Source organism: Ictalurus furcatus, chromosome 18 (genome assembly GCF_023375685.1).
Source record: "Ictalurus furcatus strain D&B chromosome 18, Billie_1.0, whole genome shotgun sequence".
NCBI classification, from domain to species: Eukaryota; Metazoa; Chordata; class Actinopteri; order Siluriformes; family Ictaluridae; genus Ictalurus; species Ictalurus furcatus.
The window spans coordinates 22,710,573-22,725,020 of NC_071272.1; positions in this window are offsets into that span (position 1 = coordinate 22,710,573).

Here is a 14,448-nt window from a genome sequence, read left to right on the forward strand (position 1 = left end):
AGTCGTCACCCCCACCACCACCACCACCATCCACCCCCTATTTAGGTCTCAATGGTACATTCCTTTTCAGTAATAAAGGTGAATGAAGCCTGCTTTTTTTGGCACAGGTAGACTTCCATTCATAAAAACGCAGAGGGAGGGTTCACTGTTTTCATTGATAAGATCTATTTACATAGAGAGAGGAGGTGGAGGGGCGGAGGCTGGCCTGGTTCGTAGTGTGTGAGGCGCCACAATGTATAAACAGCCCAGCTCTATATACAGCCCTATATACACACACACTCTCCCCCTGTGCTCCTCAAACCAACCAAACACACAGTCATTACTTTTTCCATGAGCGTCCACGTTTACGTTCGCTTTGCCGGGTTTGTCTCCGCCGAGTCACGACAGAAAAATTAAAAATGTCTTGCTTTGTGAAGACACGAGCTCATCTAATATTCTCTACGGAATAGTTAGCAGTTTTATTTAGTCCTGCCCTGAATAAGCTATTTCACATAACGGACACAATAATAACTGGAATTTACCAAAATGAACCAGTTCAAAGTTTACACACCCTTGATGTTTAACACCATGTGTTCACGAGTCCCGTGTTTGTCCTGAGCAGTTAAACTACCCGCTGTTCTTCAGAAAAACCCTCCGGGTCCTGCACATTCTTTACTTTTCCCGCATCGTCTGCGTATTCGAACCCTTTCCAACAGCGCCTATATGACGTTCAGATCCATCTTTTCACACCGAGGACGACCGAGGGACTCGTACACGACTATTACAAAAGGTGCCAACGTTCACCGTTGCTCCAGAAGGCAAGACGTGAGAGCCAGCGGGGTGTAAACTTTTGAACAGGATGATTGGTGTCAATTGTTTTTGTTTTGTCTTCTGGGAAACATGTAAATATTATTTTATGTAGCTTCTGAAATGGAAAAATACAAGACCTTTCAACAAAATAACACTCGTGACGGAATACTCCGGTAATGAATGTGAATTAGGATACGTGTGATTGCTAGCGGAGACGATTAAAGCCAGTTTAAAAATGGCTCGTCCTGTCCGAACTTTAAACTCGACTTTGGAGCGCCACATTGCTCGTCGGTTTTAGCACGTAAGCGTGTTTGTTTAGGACCTGGCTATGCAAATATAGTTGCTGGACGTAGTGTTTGAGGTGAATGGACCGTGTACAACCTTTAGTCCGTTACAACTAGGGTGTATTTTCATCCGGAGAAAAGTTAGTCGATAGATTATAGATTAAAAACCGTGTACCTTTTTGTTATTAGAGGTCATGTTCCGGGCCTCACTTAAGTGTCGGATTTCATTTCAGTGATTTTTATTTTTCTAACCCTTATGGTCAGGTCAGTTCCATAAGTTCCACACACTTATTTATATTATGACTTCTTGTAGCTGACAGGCCCTGTGGGGGGTAACGTGTGTTCGAAACGGTGTTTTCCTTCCTGTACGCGCTGTAGCAGACTGTGTACGTACGAGTTTTGGCAGGTGGAAAGGGGATCCGTTCACTGCCGTTAGATCACCCCTTTAACCTGAGCGTATTCCTTTCAGCTTCTAAATGAAGTTTGAAGGTGGAATCTGAAGGTGGGTGAAAATCTCCTTCCGATTTAAATGAGCGAGAAAGATCTCGGGTGGGAATTAAAGGGGCTTGTACTTAAAGTACGAGAAAGATCTGCGACGCAAAAAGAAAAGAGAACTTTCAGATAACAACTTTCAGATAAGGATAATGTAAGAACATTGCATTAAATATTAAATGAAATCACCCCAAACCATATGGGGAAATGAATTATGGTTTGATGAGACTAATTCCAAAAGGTATGTTTGGTTACCCCTAAAAAATTTTTTAAAAAATCACCAAAAGTACACCATACCTACGGTGAAGCATGGTGGTGGAAGCGTCATGCTTTCGGGCTGAAGTCATGCAAGCTCCTCTGAATATTGTAGAGATTTTGTATTCATTTCTTCAATCGCAAAATTCTTTAACATCTGTGTTTTTTTTTTGTTGTTTTTTTTAATTGTGTAACGGTTGCACTGTTATATCTTCTTTAATCGTCAAATCGGTTCATTTGTCGTGTAGGACGCATCCGGTGACGTCTGGGACGGAGACGCCCAGAGGTCAAAGGCTCGAAGCCTGTGTGAACGCAAACTAAATAGGAATCAGAGGTAGCAAGGTATCGAGTGCCTTACTGTTGGGTTCTTGAGAACTGCCTGAATGAGCAGAAATGCTTCTGCATATAGGTTTTCTTTTCTTTTTTATTTATAAGTACATTAACCCGCTCTCTTATACGTCTGCGTTTAACTCGAGTACGTAGCGTAGAACCACTAAAGCAGATGCAAACTATTCCCGGCCCTTGGTGGTACAAATAAATGTTTAACTTTGGGGATTTCCTGGAAATCTGTTTCAATCACCAATCTGTCAGAATATATATATATATAAATAAATAAGTTTAAAAAACGTGATGTGCAAAAGGTTAACAAAAGAAGCACACATGTGTTTTGCTCTGTGGCTGAACTAGCCATGATTCAGTCTCCAAAAAAAGAGCAAATCTTCCTCTTGAGGTTTTGCGATATCTTTGAAATGTTTATCCTCTAAAAACAAACATGCCACAACCTGCACGTTCGGTTTCAACTCAAACATATTATGTTGAAAGCGTAACGTCCCCGAAGATCCCACGTTGCCAAATGTTCGCGGCCCGCTGTAGCAACGCTGTTTCATAACCCCGAATCGGATGTTGGGCTGACGCAGTCCAACAAACACGGGGTGAAATTTCGAGCCGGAGATAAGGGAAGGTCAAACGTTTGTTTGCCTGGCGGCTGAGGTTCGCTTCGCTCTGTCGATGAACTGTATAGGTACAGCCTGGAGCAGGTCAGGAGAACGGTGAGCCGGGAACAAACAAACAAAGTGTGGATGTTTTTTATTATTATTATTATTATTTTATTTTTTTTTAGCACTGTTGTTTTCATGACGTTTTGGAAATTTGGGACAGTGGGATATTGTGTTAGCGCCTGTATCCTAGCTTTCCACGTATCGCTTTGCTGGATAATTGAATGAAACAACACACGACTGTCCGAGTTTTCCTCTTAAATCCAGACGGGGTCATAAATTAGTGCTGAAATCATGTAAAAGTACCTGTTACTCATCTAAACAAATACTCGATGCTTCAAACTCTCTGTGAGCTAAAACGTAAACGTATAAACCCCTTAAATTTATTAAAAGGATGAAGTAAAAAAGATAGGTGGACGCTGGAAACCGTTAAACCTAACTCTCAAAGGTGAGCTAGCAGGATGATAACTGACGATACAAGCTAGCCGAGTGCTAATTTTCTAGCTGTAACTGCCATGATGAATACCAAGTGTTTGTAGGAACGCTTCAGGTATTCCTCCTAAATGTACGACCTGTTTATAAATGAGTAGAAGATTGCGAAATAAAGCCTAGGGAAGACACCGGTCCATCGCTATTAGCTCCTAGAGTTCATTTTCTAATATCTAAGTCTGTTTTAATAAGGATTACTACTTCATGCTGTTATAGGATGGGTAAATTGCGAGCGTAAAGGGATGCATGTGGTCGGCTATGATATTTGGATAGCGCATGTTGTGGAATTTCAGCGATGCTCGAATGGTATTAAGAGACCCAGTGTGTAGCAAGAGGACATTCCCCAGACCGTTACACCGCCACCACCAGCCTGAAATGTTGACGCATGGATTCGTGCTGTTGACGCAGATTTCTGACCCTGCAGAAGAAATCGAGGTTCGTCAGACCACTGTCCGGTTCGGGCGAGTGTGTTCCTGTTCTCGACGGACAGGAGTGGAATCCGACGTGGTCGTCTTCTGCTTTCGTAGCTCGTGCGTTCCGATTATGCTTTTCCGCACACCACGGTGCTTATCTGTGTTACCGTGTCCTCCATGTCCGCTCGAACCGGTTCTTGCAAAAAATGTTCTTCGGCAACGTTGTTCGAAAACTGTCGCGTGCGTGAAAATCCCAGGAGATCGGTCGTTTCCGAAATACTCGTACCGGCCCGTCCGGCGCCAGCCGTGCCAGTTTCATTGCGCTGCTGTCACGTGGATAACCGCGTGAACGGACGTGGCCGGCAGCGTTCCTATTAAAGTGGCCGGCGAGTGTGAAAAGGAAAAAAAAAAATCATGTGACTCTTTAAAGAGGGATTAGCCCTCTTCGAGAGCTGGGAGAAAAGTCTCATGCGCTCCACTTCCTGAGGCGCAGGATGGCTGCAGGTGGCTGTGGGGTTCAGATTACTTTTCTCTCGGCAGATCAAAAAGGCCGTGCAATCTGAAAGTTCCTGCAGATTACTCCTAATTCTTCTGACAGACGGACATGTTTAATCCGCAGCAGTCGGGCTGGAAGCGAGCGCTACGACCTGTGAACGAGCAGCTTGAACCGCCACCTGTCAGGACCCCGGTCACATGATAAGACGAGCTACGAGAGAAAACACGCGTGCGGCCATTTTGTCGTAATGGGAATGAAAATGTGAAAAACATGGATGCTGTCAGTTTTCTTTCTGTTACAGCAGTGCTTCTCAATGTGCGGTCTGGGGATCTGTGACGCACAGCCAGCGGGTCTATCGAAGCATTATATTGATTATTATTGACTCCTTATGGAAAATAGCCGGCCACGTAATGCGTTCGAATAGGTTTAATCCGGAACGCACAATTCCCAAATTGGGCAATGTTCATGGGAGCGCATGGAATTTATTTCAGACTTAAAAGGTCCCTGGCTGTAAAATAAGTTTGAGAATGTCTTTATTACAGAACGTACAGTACAGTATAGTGTGGTTCAAAAGTCTTGGGACGCTAGCAAAAAAAAATCTTTTTGGCTTGTCTAATGAAATGATGATTTAAAAAAAATTTTCCTTGCAAATTTAATGATCAGCAACCGTTTGGGTGAAAATTCGGTAGTAGGATTTGGTCTTCAGCTTTAGTTTGTATAAAGCGATCGGTGTAATACCGAATCCGTCGAGTTTCGTCTCGACATGTGCGTCAGCGATAGGGACAAGACTCGGGGGGGGGGCCAAGCTGAGCTTTTATACGAAGGTGTTCGCATGATGATGATCACAAACGTGTCCTAAAACACTGAATATGCAAACATTGAACATTTTCCCAATTTTTAATTTTTTTTAAAAAAATTCCCAGATTTTCCATATGGTCTTAGAATTTTGGACCCCACTATACAAGGCCAAGTTTAATTATTCTTAGTTAGTTATTCGCCTTCTGTCAAAGAAAGTGCCATTTTTGTGAACATATGGATATCGTTTCTAGCATTTAAGTGCATGAGGAAGTAGAGATGAAGTGCTTCTGCAAATGCCCAGCCGGACCAGACAACAGGTGAACAGTTACGGTCTACTGGCAAATCTCACTGATATTCTAACCTATTGCACTTTCCCAGAGAACGGCTCCCCCGTGGACACACATTATTGCATTACAGAGCCCTTTCCCTGCGCTTTGATCCGTTGAATGTGAAGCAGATCTGTGGCAGCGGCCTGTACACGGAAAGCTAATGAAAGCAGGCTGACTAAAAGAGAGCTGTCCTGCAAGAAGCCGGGACAATACCCTTCTTTCAGGGTGTTTAGCGGGATCTGGTGGATTCTTGTACTACAGCTATGTGAGTGGTTCTCCAGATTCAGCACCTCCACTTGGCAGAGAACAGCATAACATTCGGAGAGCGCTCGTTTGATCTTAAGGTTGGGATAAAGGTCCGCGATGTGTATCCAATAATGTAATAGCATCTCCGAGCATCTGTTCTTGGTGAAGAAACAGAGGAAGGGGAGGAAGAAAGGTTATAAAAAAAAATAAATAAAAAAAAGGCAGTCACACTAAGTCATTGGTTCTCAAAGGAGGGGTCCATGAAGCATAGCCAGGGGATTCGTGACGTGTGTTTTTTAAAATTCTGGTACAGTTCTTGGAAATCACAACCCGCTATTATCAAAGGCCACCGAGTTATTACCCTGATCGCTCCCTTGAATTGAATCAGTTTAATACAAAACTCAAGAACTCAATAACAAATCAGCCTGGAAATAACGTCAACTCGGACCTCTTGTGTTCTGTCAGGGATGAGAACCTCGAATGAACAGCCGGAATATCATCATAAACAAACATTATAAATAATGAGCCTGATATTTCAGTAGTCTGTAAAACGATCGTGAATTTTATGTTACAGTGAAGATTAACTTCCCTTCCATTGAAGCACACATTCAGAGGAACCTCTGGTGGACTTGACCTCACACGGATCGTCAGGGATTCACTCGCTATCGCTGCTAATGTAATTTGTAATGAAAAATTTTTGTAAGATACGACAAGTAGGTCTTTTTAATTAATAACCGGCTTGGTCGCTTGGACTTAATGTATTCTGTTGGTGGAAGGTTCAGGAGTAAAAAGCTCTACGGCTCAAATAAATAGCTAGAATATTATTGTACCTGTATAAATAATTAGCCTGATGATATTTGAATTGTTGGATTATGGTCGTTTGGGGCTTCGGGGGTTTCGTCGGGGTACTCCGGTTTCCTCCCCCAGTCTAAAGAATTGTCCGTAGTGTGTGTGATTGTGCCCTGCGATGGGTTGTACATTGTCCAGGGTGTCCCCCCGCCTTGTGCCCCGAATCCCTTGGGATAGGCTCCAGGCTCCCAGCGACCCGGTGTTGGATAAGCGGTTCAGAAAATGGATGGATGGATTGATTTTATGATCATAAAATAAATCTGAACTGAAAGGGTTTGTGGATTTTGTTTGACAGTTTTCTGGACACAAAAAGTTTGAGACCCTCTGCACTGACTAACTCGCACGGTGATGTTGTCCCTCAGAAATAAGTCTGAATTAACCAGCAATTTATTAACGGTGTCCTTGCTTTTAGAAATGATTCTAATTTACCTAGAGAAGCGGTGTACCGAGTCGTAACTGAGGTGCGAAACGTCACGCCCCTGCTGAGTCTTGTACCTGAGCCGTGCTTTTGTACTTTCAAACTCTTGAAGGGTTTAAGGAAGACAGATCTTTCACTCCGGTGCTTTAAATCGGTGCCTTCTCCTCTTCAAGTACACAACGGCCATTATGCTGGAAACTTTTCGAACCAGTCGGGCCTGAAGACAACTCCAACTCCAGGCTACAGCACTGCTTTTAAGAAGATTATATCCTCTACCAGGGTTGACAGGAAGTGCAAGAGGAATTGGACTGCTGTAACCAGCAGTCTTGTGACCAAGGAGTGACCACGAATAAAAGAGATGACGAGATTCATAGCGAATGTGAGCGAAGTAAAATGAGCTCTTTTCCACAATTCCTTTTTGTTAAAAAATAAATAAATAAATAAAAAATTAAAAAAGGTTAACATGATCACAAATTCAAATACAATCCCCTTGGTCGGACTATTTGGCAGCGATTGTTGAGGTTTAAAGCAGCATCCAATTACTTGCGGTTAAGCAGAGACTTCGAAAACAGCAGAATTGTGATGGTGTCAAGCCGAGCTTTTATGCATTTGCATGGAAATAGGTTCTGCTCAGGCGTCTGTTTTTAATGGCGTGTGTTCCTAGGGTGTTTTGGCAGTAAAATAGACCGATTGCAAGTAATTCAGGAGGAAGTGCTGTCCACATTACTAGAGTGACACGCAGAGGATGGGGCTATTAAATAAGATCTTACTCAATAGATGGATAAGAACTGGGAGGTATGAATGGCTCCACACACAAATGAATACAAGGCTATTCCGTTTCAAACTGTCGGGATCCTTTCTTTGAAATAGGCTGGCAAGACGTACCCCAAGGGAAGGTCAGCAAGGCAGGCTGGCACAGTATCCCATTTAAGTTAAGGCCCATCGGCGAGGTCCGGCAACTTCCGTGCAAGTCGAGAAGCATATGGCGGGCGAGCTTTCCAGGCCAAACATGCCTTTTGTGTTTGAGAGCTGGATGAACTTGTCCGTCTCTATTTCCTGTATCGATAACGCTAGGCTCGATTGCAGTCATGGCTAGGAGAGAATGAGGAAGGGCTATGGATATATGGGAATCCCATCAACAATAGCTACAAAGCCATGGTACATCTCAGAACTCTGATTGCGAGTACTACCCCACTCGTTTCCTAAAGCACTCATTGTGCAGTGACTGTGCAAAGTTTTTTTTTGATGCCGTAAGCCAGGAAATCCTGGATTGGTGTGCTGGCATGGCTAACGGTCTATTGTCTAGCCGTGGCTTCAGTGGCTCCATTGAAGATCTCTGTCCAGCTGTAAAATTGGGAGAGATGAGACTTCTACTGAAAACAAGATGCTGCCCCACTGGGTCGGGTCCGGCCCAGCCAAAGACGCAGGCTACGTGGAGGGGGGAGAACCGAGACACGCTGTGTTTGCCATGTTTGCTTCCTGTCACTTCCTTCACTGGATCCCAGCATCCTGCCCTAAACTATTGCGTTTCATGGTGCATTTCCTTGCTCTGGCTACAGACATTCTGCCGTGTTAAACACGGCCGGATTACCATAACGGTCGCTCCAGGAGCCCTGTTAGCACTGGAGACATTTCCTCAGGAAGTGATTTGCCACATAGTCTTTACCTCCTACCAGCTAAGACAGGAGAGAAGAAAAAAAGAAGGACTATATAATTGTACAAGTGAGCACAGACTGGGGGGAAAAAATACATCTTTGGTTTTGGAATACATTTAGTCCATTCAAGAAAGCATGCAGAGAATCCGGTGTCCTCAGCCAGGTGGTTTCTTTTACTGTGGACCGTTTTTAAATCATTTAAGAAGAACAGATTATTCCTGATACATGAGCTAAACAATCTGTTGCTTGTTTCTCCAAGCATGCACGGTCGTGTTCGTCTGTATCGGTCCAAGGTAAACGGTGGGGTTTCTTAATAAAGGTCATTAAAATTGATACGGATCTCCGAACAGAGTGCACATTTTTGCTGCTATTAACTATTCCAAAAGGCAATGGCGGGCAGCCAAGATATTCCTTTAAATGTTTTGGTTTTGTTCATATCAAGTGCACAGATTTGAATTTGTGTTCGCTACTTTAGAAATCCCACCGTTCTGCCTGAAAGTTCTGGATATTACTGTATACCACAGGACTTTTCTCCTTTCATTTCGCATCACCTAACTTTGATGGTGTCGTGTAGCCCCCCCTCCCCCCCCACCCACTGTGATCATCACACGAGGACTCTTCATTCAAAATGGCCGCTGTGGACTTTCACAGTATGGGGTTTCCTTGCCTCAGTGTTGAGATGCTTGGCCAAAAGGCACACCTTTCTGTCCACTTGTACAGAGACAAAGGCTTCATTGAGTCTGTCGTGCTTGTCTCCGGGTCTTGACCTGCTGCAGCCCTGAGCCTTGAAAACAACAGCTGTGTTGGAGGGGTTAGGGAGGCTTGGGCCTGTGGCCACGGTCACACATGGGAGGCCTGCTGTTCCTCTGGACACAGCCGTCCACCAACAACAGGAGGTGACAGGCAGCAGCATTTACTGAATTAACCGTAAGAATGTTTAGATCGGACTAAGACCGAATATGCGCCGTAGTGGTTTTCGAGAATATTTCGATAAATTGTTCGCGTCGTCGTTCCTGATTGCCTGCCATTTTACAAGTACAAAATACATTTAATCATTTGGAACAAAACAAATCTTGTTTTTGAGACTAATATGTAGAATAATAATGAACTATTGTGATAATATTCAGGGTACTTTAGAAAGAGAGTCTTCTTCTTCTTCTCGCTCTCTCACACACACGTGCAGAGCCTCATTGCCACAGTCTAAGCTTAAAGATATTTTCAGCTGTCAGTGCTGGCAGAATAAGTGTGTCTTTGTTTCCCAAGTGCGGTGAAAGGACTGGTTTGAGCCTCGGCCGGCCTTTCCACCCCTCCCAACTTCTCAGTCCTGTGACGTGAGGTCATTACTATCCCTTACCTGAATCGAGGGCCTTTGTTAGGCTACGCTACCTCTCTAGGAACACAGAGGGAGGCCTGCAACAGGATCTCAAAGTTCCTCTGGTATGGGTTTTGCCAAGCTGTTTTCTCTGTCAACACAACACTTGAGAGAGTGAAGGGGTAAAGTACCTTCGGTATTATGCTGATATGGGAGGGCAAGTACAATTTAATCCTCCACAGCCTCCTGCGTAGAGGCAGCGTAGTTCCTTCATTCATCTTTAGTAAGGGCTTTATCACATGAACACTGGGGCAAAACATGTCAATCTGAATGGCATGCCATGGCACACTTATTCACACCTAGGGGCAGTTTATTGTAGCTAATCTACAGTAAATACCAGCATGTTTCTGAGAGATGGGAGGAAACCAAAGAACCCAGGGGAAACCCACACAGACATGGGGAGAACACGGGCAGTAACCAAGCTCGATCGATCCGGGGACCCTGGAGCTGTGAGACTATTTGAGCACTTTTGTACTTATCTTTTGTTTTGCTATGCTTCTCCTCTCAGATTGCGGTCAGAGATGCTTTTCTGCTCACCAGAGTTGTAAAGTTGTACAGTTTGTTTTAAAAAAAAAAGTTGTATCTTGAACTTATTCTCCTCTGATGTTTTTTGTCTTTCTGCACCATTCTGTGTAAACTCTAGAGCAGTGGTTACCAACCCTGTTCCTGGAGATTTACCAACCTGAAGGCTTTAACTCCAACCATAATCTTGCCCACCTGACCATCTAATCACTGCCTTAAGAAGTTCTTGATCAACTAAAACAGGCGTGTTAGATTTTGGTTGGAGATAAAACCCGCAGGAAGGTTGATCTTAAGGACGAAGGTTGGTGTCGACTCCTCTAGAGACCGCTGTGTGTGAAAAATCATAGGAGATCGGCACTTTCTGAAATTCTCAAACCAGCCTGACCACGGTCAAAGTCACGTTTGATGTGAACAATTGATTGGATAATTACATGAATGACCAGGTGTGTAGGTGTTCCTAATAAAGCGGTCAGTGAGTGTATGGTTAGATCTGATAAATTATTTCTTTAGGTGAGGCAGCTGTTTTTCTTTTTAATTCCTTGCCACAATGGTGTTCACATGAAGAAGAAGAAGAAGAAGAAAAAAATGCCATTGCTTGTTGATTTTGTTTTTATTAACAACTTGTGGTCCAGTCAATAGACAACTGGAATTCTTACTGTAATATTCCACAGGTAAATAAATATGTGTAGTGTAAGGCATGTAAGAACACTGATTTATTCATAACAGAAATATCCTTCGCAGAGGTATGACTTCTGTCCAGAAGTAACACAGCCATCAGTGTGTTATGAGTAATTTTTTTTTTTTTTTTAAAAAGAGAGAGAAAGAGACTGAAAGAGAGAGAGATGGTATTCTGATCCAGATAGTTGATATTAAATCAAGAAAATCCAAATGATTGACATTATTTCATCCTAATGGCCTACTTTTTCTATATATTTAGAGTAAACAGAACGGCTGGAAGAAATATTAAACAAAAAAAAAATCAACTTAAGTGAACGTTAAAGTATGTTAAAAAGTATTTAAAGTGGAAAAAGTACATTTATTTATTTACCTGAAATTAGAAATCAGGATTTTTCTTCTTTCTTTAACCCAGTCTCATTCTTGCCAGTTCTAACAAAATGCATAAGACCCTTGGTATAAAAAGTTACGGTAAAAGATTAGGGGTTGGGGTGTGGTTAGCGTTCAGATCATTTCTTAATCCTGAATTTGAATACAATCCAACCACACTGTTGCGCTATGAAGAGCAAACGAGCCTAATGGGCAGTGCGTGCACGGAGATGATTGGGTTTTTTGTTTTTGAGCCAAATTGGTAAGCTGGAGGTGTTCGCTCTAGTTAATAAATAAAGTTAAAATGCACAGAAATGGGATTGGGATTGGATTGAAAGGCAGGAGATTGGGATTGGACTGGAAGGCAGGAAAATGGGATTGGGATTGGATTGAAAGGCAGGAAATTGGGATTGGACTGGAAGGCAGGAAAATGGGATTGGATTGAAAGGCAGGAAAATGGGATTGGGATTGGATTGGAAGGCAGGGGATTGGATTGCAAGGCAGGAGATTGGGATTGGACTGGAAGGCAGGAAATTGGGATTGGATTGAAAGGCAGGAAATTGGGATTGGACTGGAAGGCAGGAAAATGGGATTGGGATTAGATTGAAAGGCAGGACATTGGGATTGGACTGGAATGCAGGACATTGGGATTGGATTGGAAGGCAGGAAAATGGGATTGGATTGAAAGGCAGGAAATTGGGATTGGACTGGAAGGCAGGAAAATGGGATTGGGATTAGATTGAAAGGCAGGACATTGGGATTGGACTGGAATGCAGGACAATGGGATTGGATTGGAAGGCAGGAAAATGGGATTGGGATTGGACTGGAAGGCAGGAAAATGTGATTGAGATTGGATTGAAAGGCAGGACATTGGGATTGGACTGGAAGGCAGGAAAACTGAAAACCATACGTATTGGATCCATGGTGTTTATATAATCTAAGTAAAAAATGGAAGGAGTCAAACATATGTTTATAGAAAACTAGAGTACAAGTTTGAGGTTTTAGGAAGACGAAGATTTCAGTGTGTGTGTGTGTGTGTGTTCTGTCATTTTCATTTATTTATTCTCCAGTTTCAGGATCTTTGAAGCTTGAAACATAACTCATTTTGCTGTAACCTAAAGCTTGCACACGAGACCATCATCTCGCTGAACATCTTCCTTCACTATAACAGGAGAAACCACAACAAAAACAAATAGGAGAGAGGACAGCTAAGGTTTCTGTGCTGACCCATATTCAGTGGATCCCACAAATATGAGCCTATACAGCTTTCCCAATCAAAGACAATGAAGCGTTTGGACAGAGAGACTGCATGTGAGAGAGAGAGAGAGAGAGACAGAAAGCCCAAAGCCCCTGGGACACAGCGCTGGTAATGGCTTTTGACGCGCAATTCTTCCATAATTTGGCGATTAATGGGTGACAGATGCGAGTAATGCTTCTGTGCGTGTAGCCGGCCTGGGGAGGATGGAGCGGGAGTGTTCAGGGGATGAGATAATGCCTACAAGAGGAAAAGAAGCCACACTGAACCCCCCCCCACACACACCCCTCACGTCCCACAGTCCTTACTACGGCTGCCCCGTGCACTCTCCAACAGATGTTCAACATCTCCTCGGTCGTGAGTCATTCACCAGTGATATGAGTCAATATCAGCGAAAAGCTGTGCTCCTGTCCATCATCAGGCCTGCGACAGACAAACAGACACCGTACGAGCAGCTTGTGTTCATCAGTGCAAGGACAAGGATAAAAGAAAACCAAGCCAAACATCTTTAAAAAATACAAAATAAAAATAAAAACAAGCGCTGTGTGTTTAGAGGCAGTAATATGGCTCCCTCTGTTCATATTTACTCAGAAAAAGACCCTTAAAAACTGCACGCACGCTCGCCCACAGCTTAAGTACGTACAGTATATTCTTGGCGTGACTACTACAGCACTTATTCATCTTCGCCAGAGGTTATGTACACTTTATAGACCCCGTGTTTGTGCGCCTCAGCAGAACAGAGCACGTTTTTGTGCGATATTTGTGTCCTGCGGTCTGGACACGTTTTGCTCTGGTCATTTCTGTTCAGGTCGTAAATTACTCAAACGTTCAAATGGGTACACCTCAGGAATAGAAACGCAGCATCGTGTTTAAACGTGATTATTTTCCTCCCTGTTTCCTGAGATTATGGTATGCTCTGTGCTTATGGAAATGAGTCTTGGGGAACATTTTGTCCTTGTGGGGACATCTGGCTGCTTTTTATTTATTTATTTTTATTATTATTATTATTATTATTTTTTACAACGGCAGCTTTTATTTCAAAACAAAACAAAAAAAAAAAAAAACTGAACTTAAGGTCATTGTGAGATTTTTAGGTGAATTAGAAATGGTGCATTAATACTCATGTCAATGGAAGGTCCTCAGAAAGATAGTGTGTGTGTGTGTGTGTGTGTGTTTGTGTGTGTGTATACACACACACTGGCAGACATGTGTCTGGTGTGCTAAATGCTGAGTAGATTTCCTGCAGTGAGTTGCAGGGCTCCGGATCTGAGCACAGCGTTCCCCACTAATCCCCCCTTCCTGTTTTGTGTAAATGCAGCACCGCAGAGGAAGAGCGGGATTTATTTGATAATTAGGCTGATAATACCTTACAGCCAATTACCTGAGATGGTGAAAGGAGGGGAGGTGTTTTTGTGTGATATAATGTGTGTGTGTGTGTGTGTGTGTGTGTGTGTGTGTGTGTGTACATCTGGATGTGGGTTTGCGTGCCTGCGTATGCTCCAATGTGGATGTGGGATTGTGGGTAAATTCTCATATCGCTGATGGGTTTTCATTCTCAAGCGGTCAATACGTGCGTATCTCAGCGGACCAGAGGAAGAAACGTGCGGTTCTGAGATCAACAGCGTCGTACAAGAGCTGCTTTTGGGTCCTGACTTCTGCGGCAGTGCTGTCAGGAAGCAGATGAATGCAGTGGTGTGGAAAAGCTCGTGGCGGTTTTTTGTGTGTGTGTGTGTGTGTGTGTGTGTGT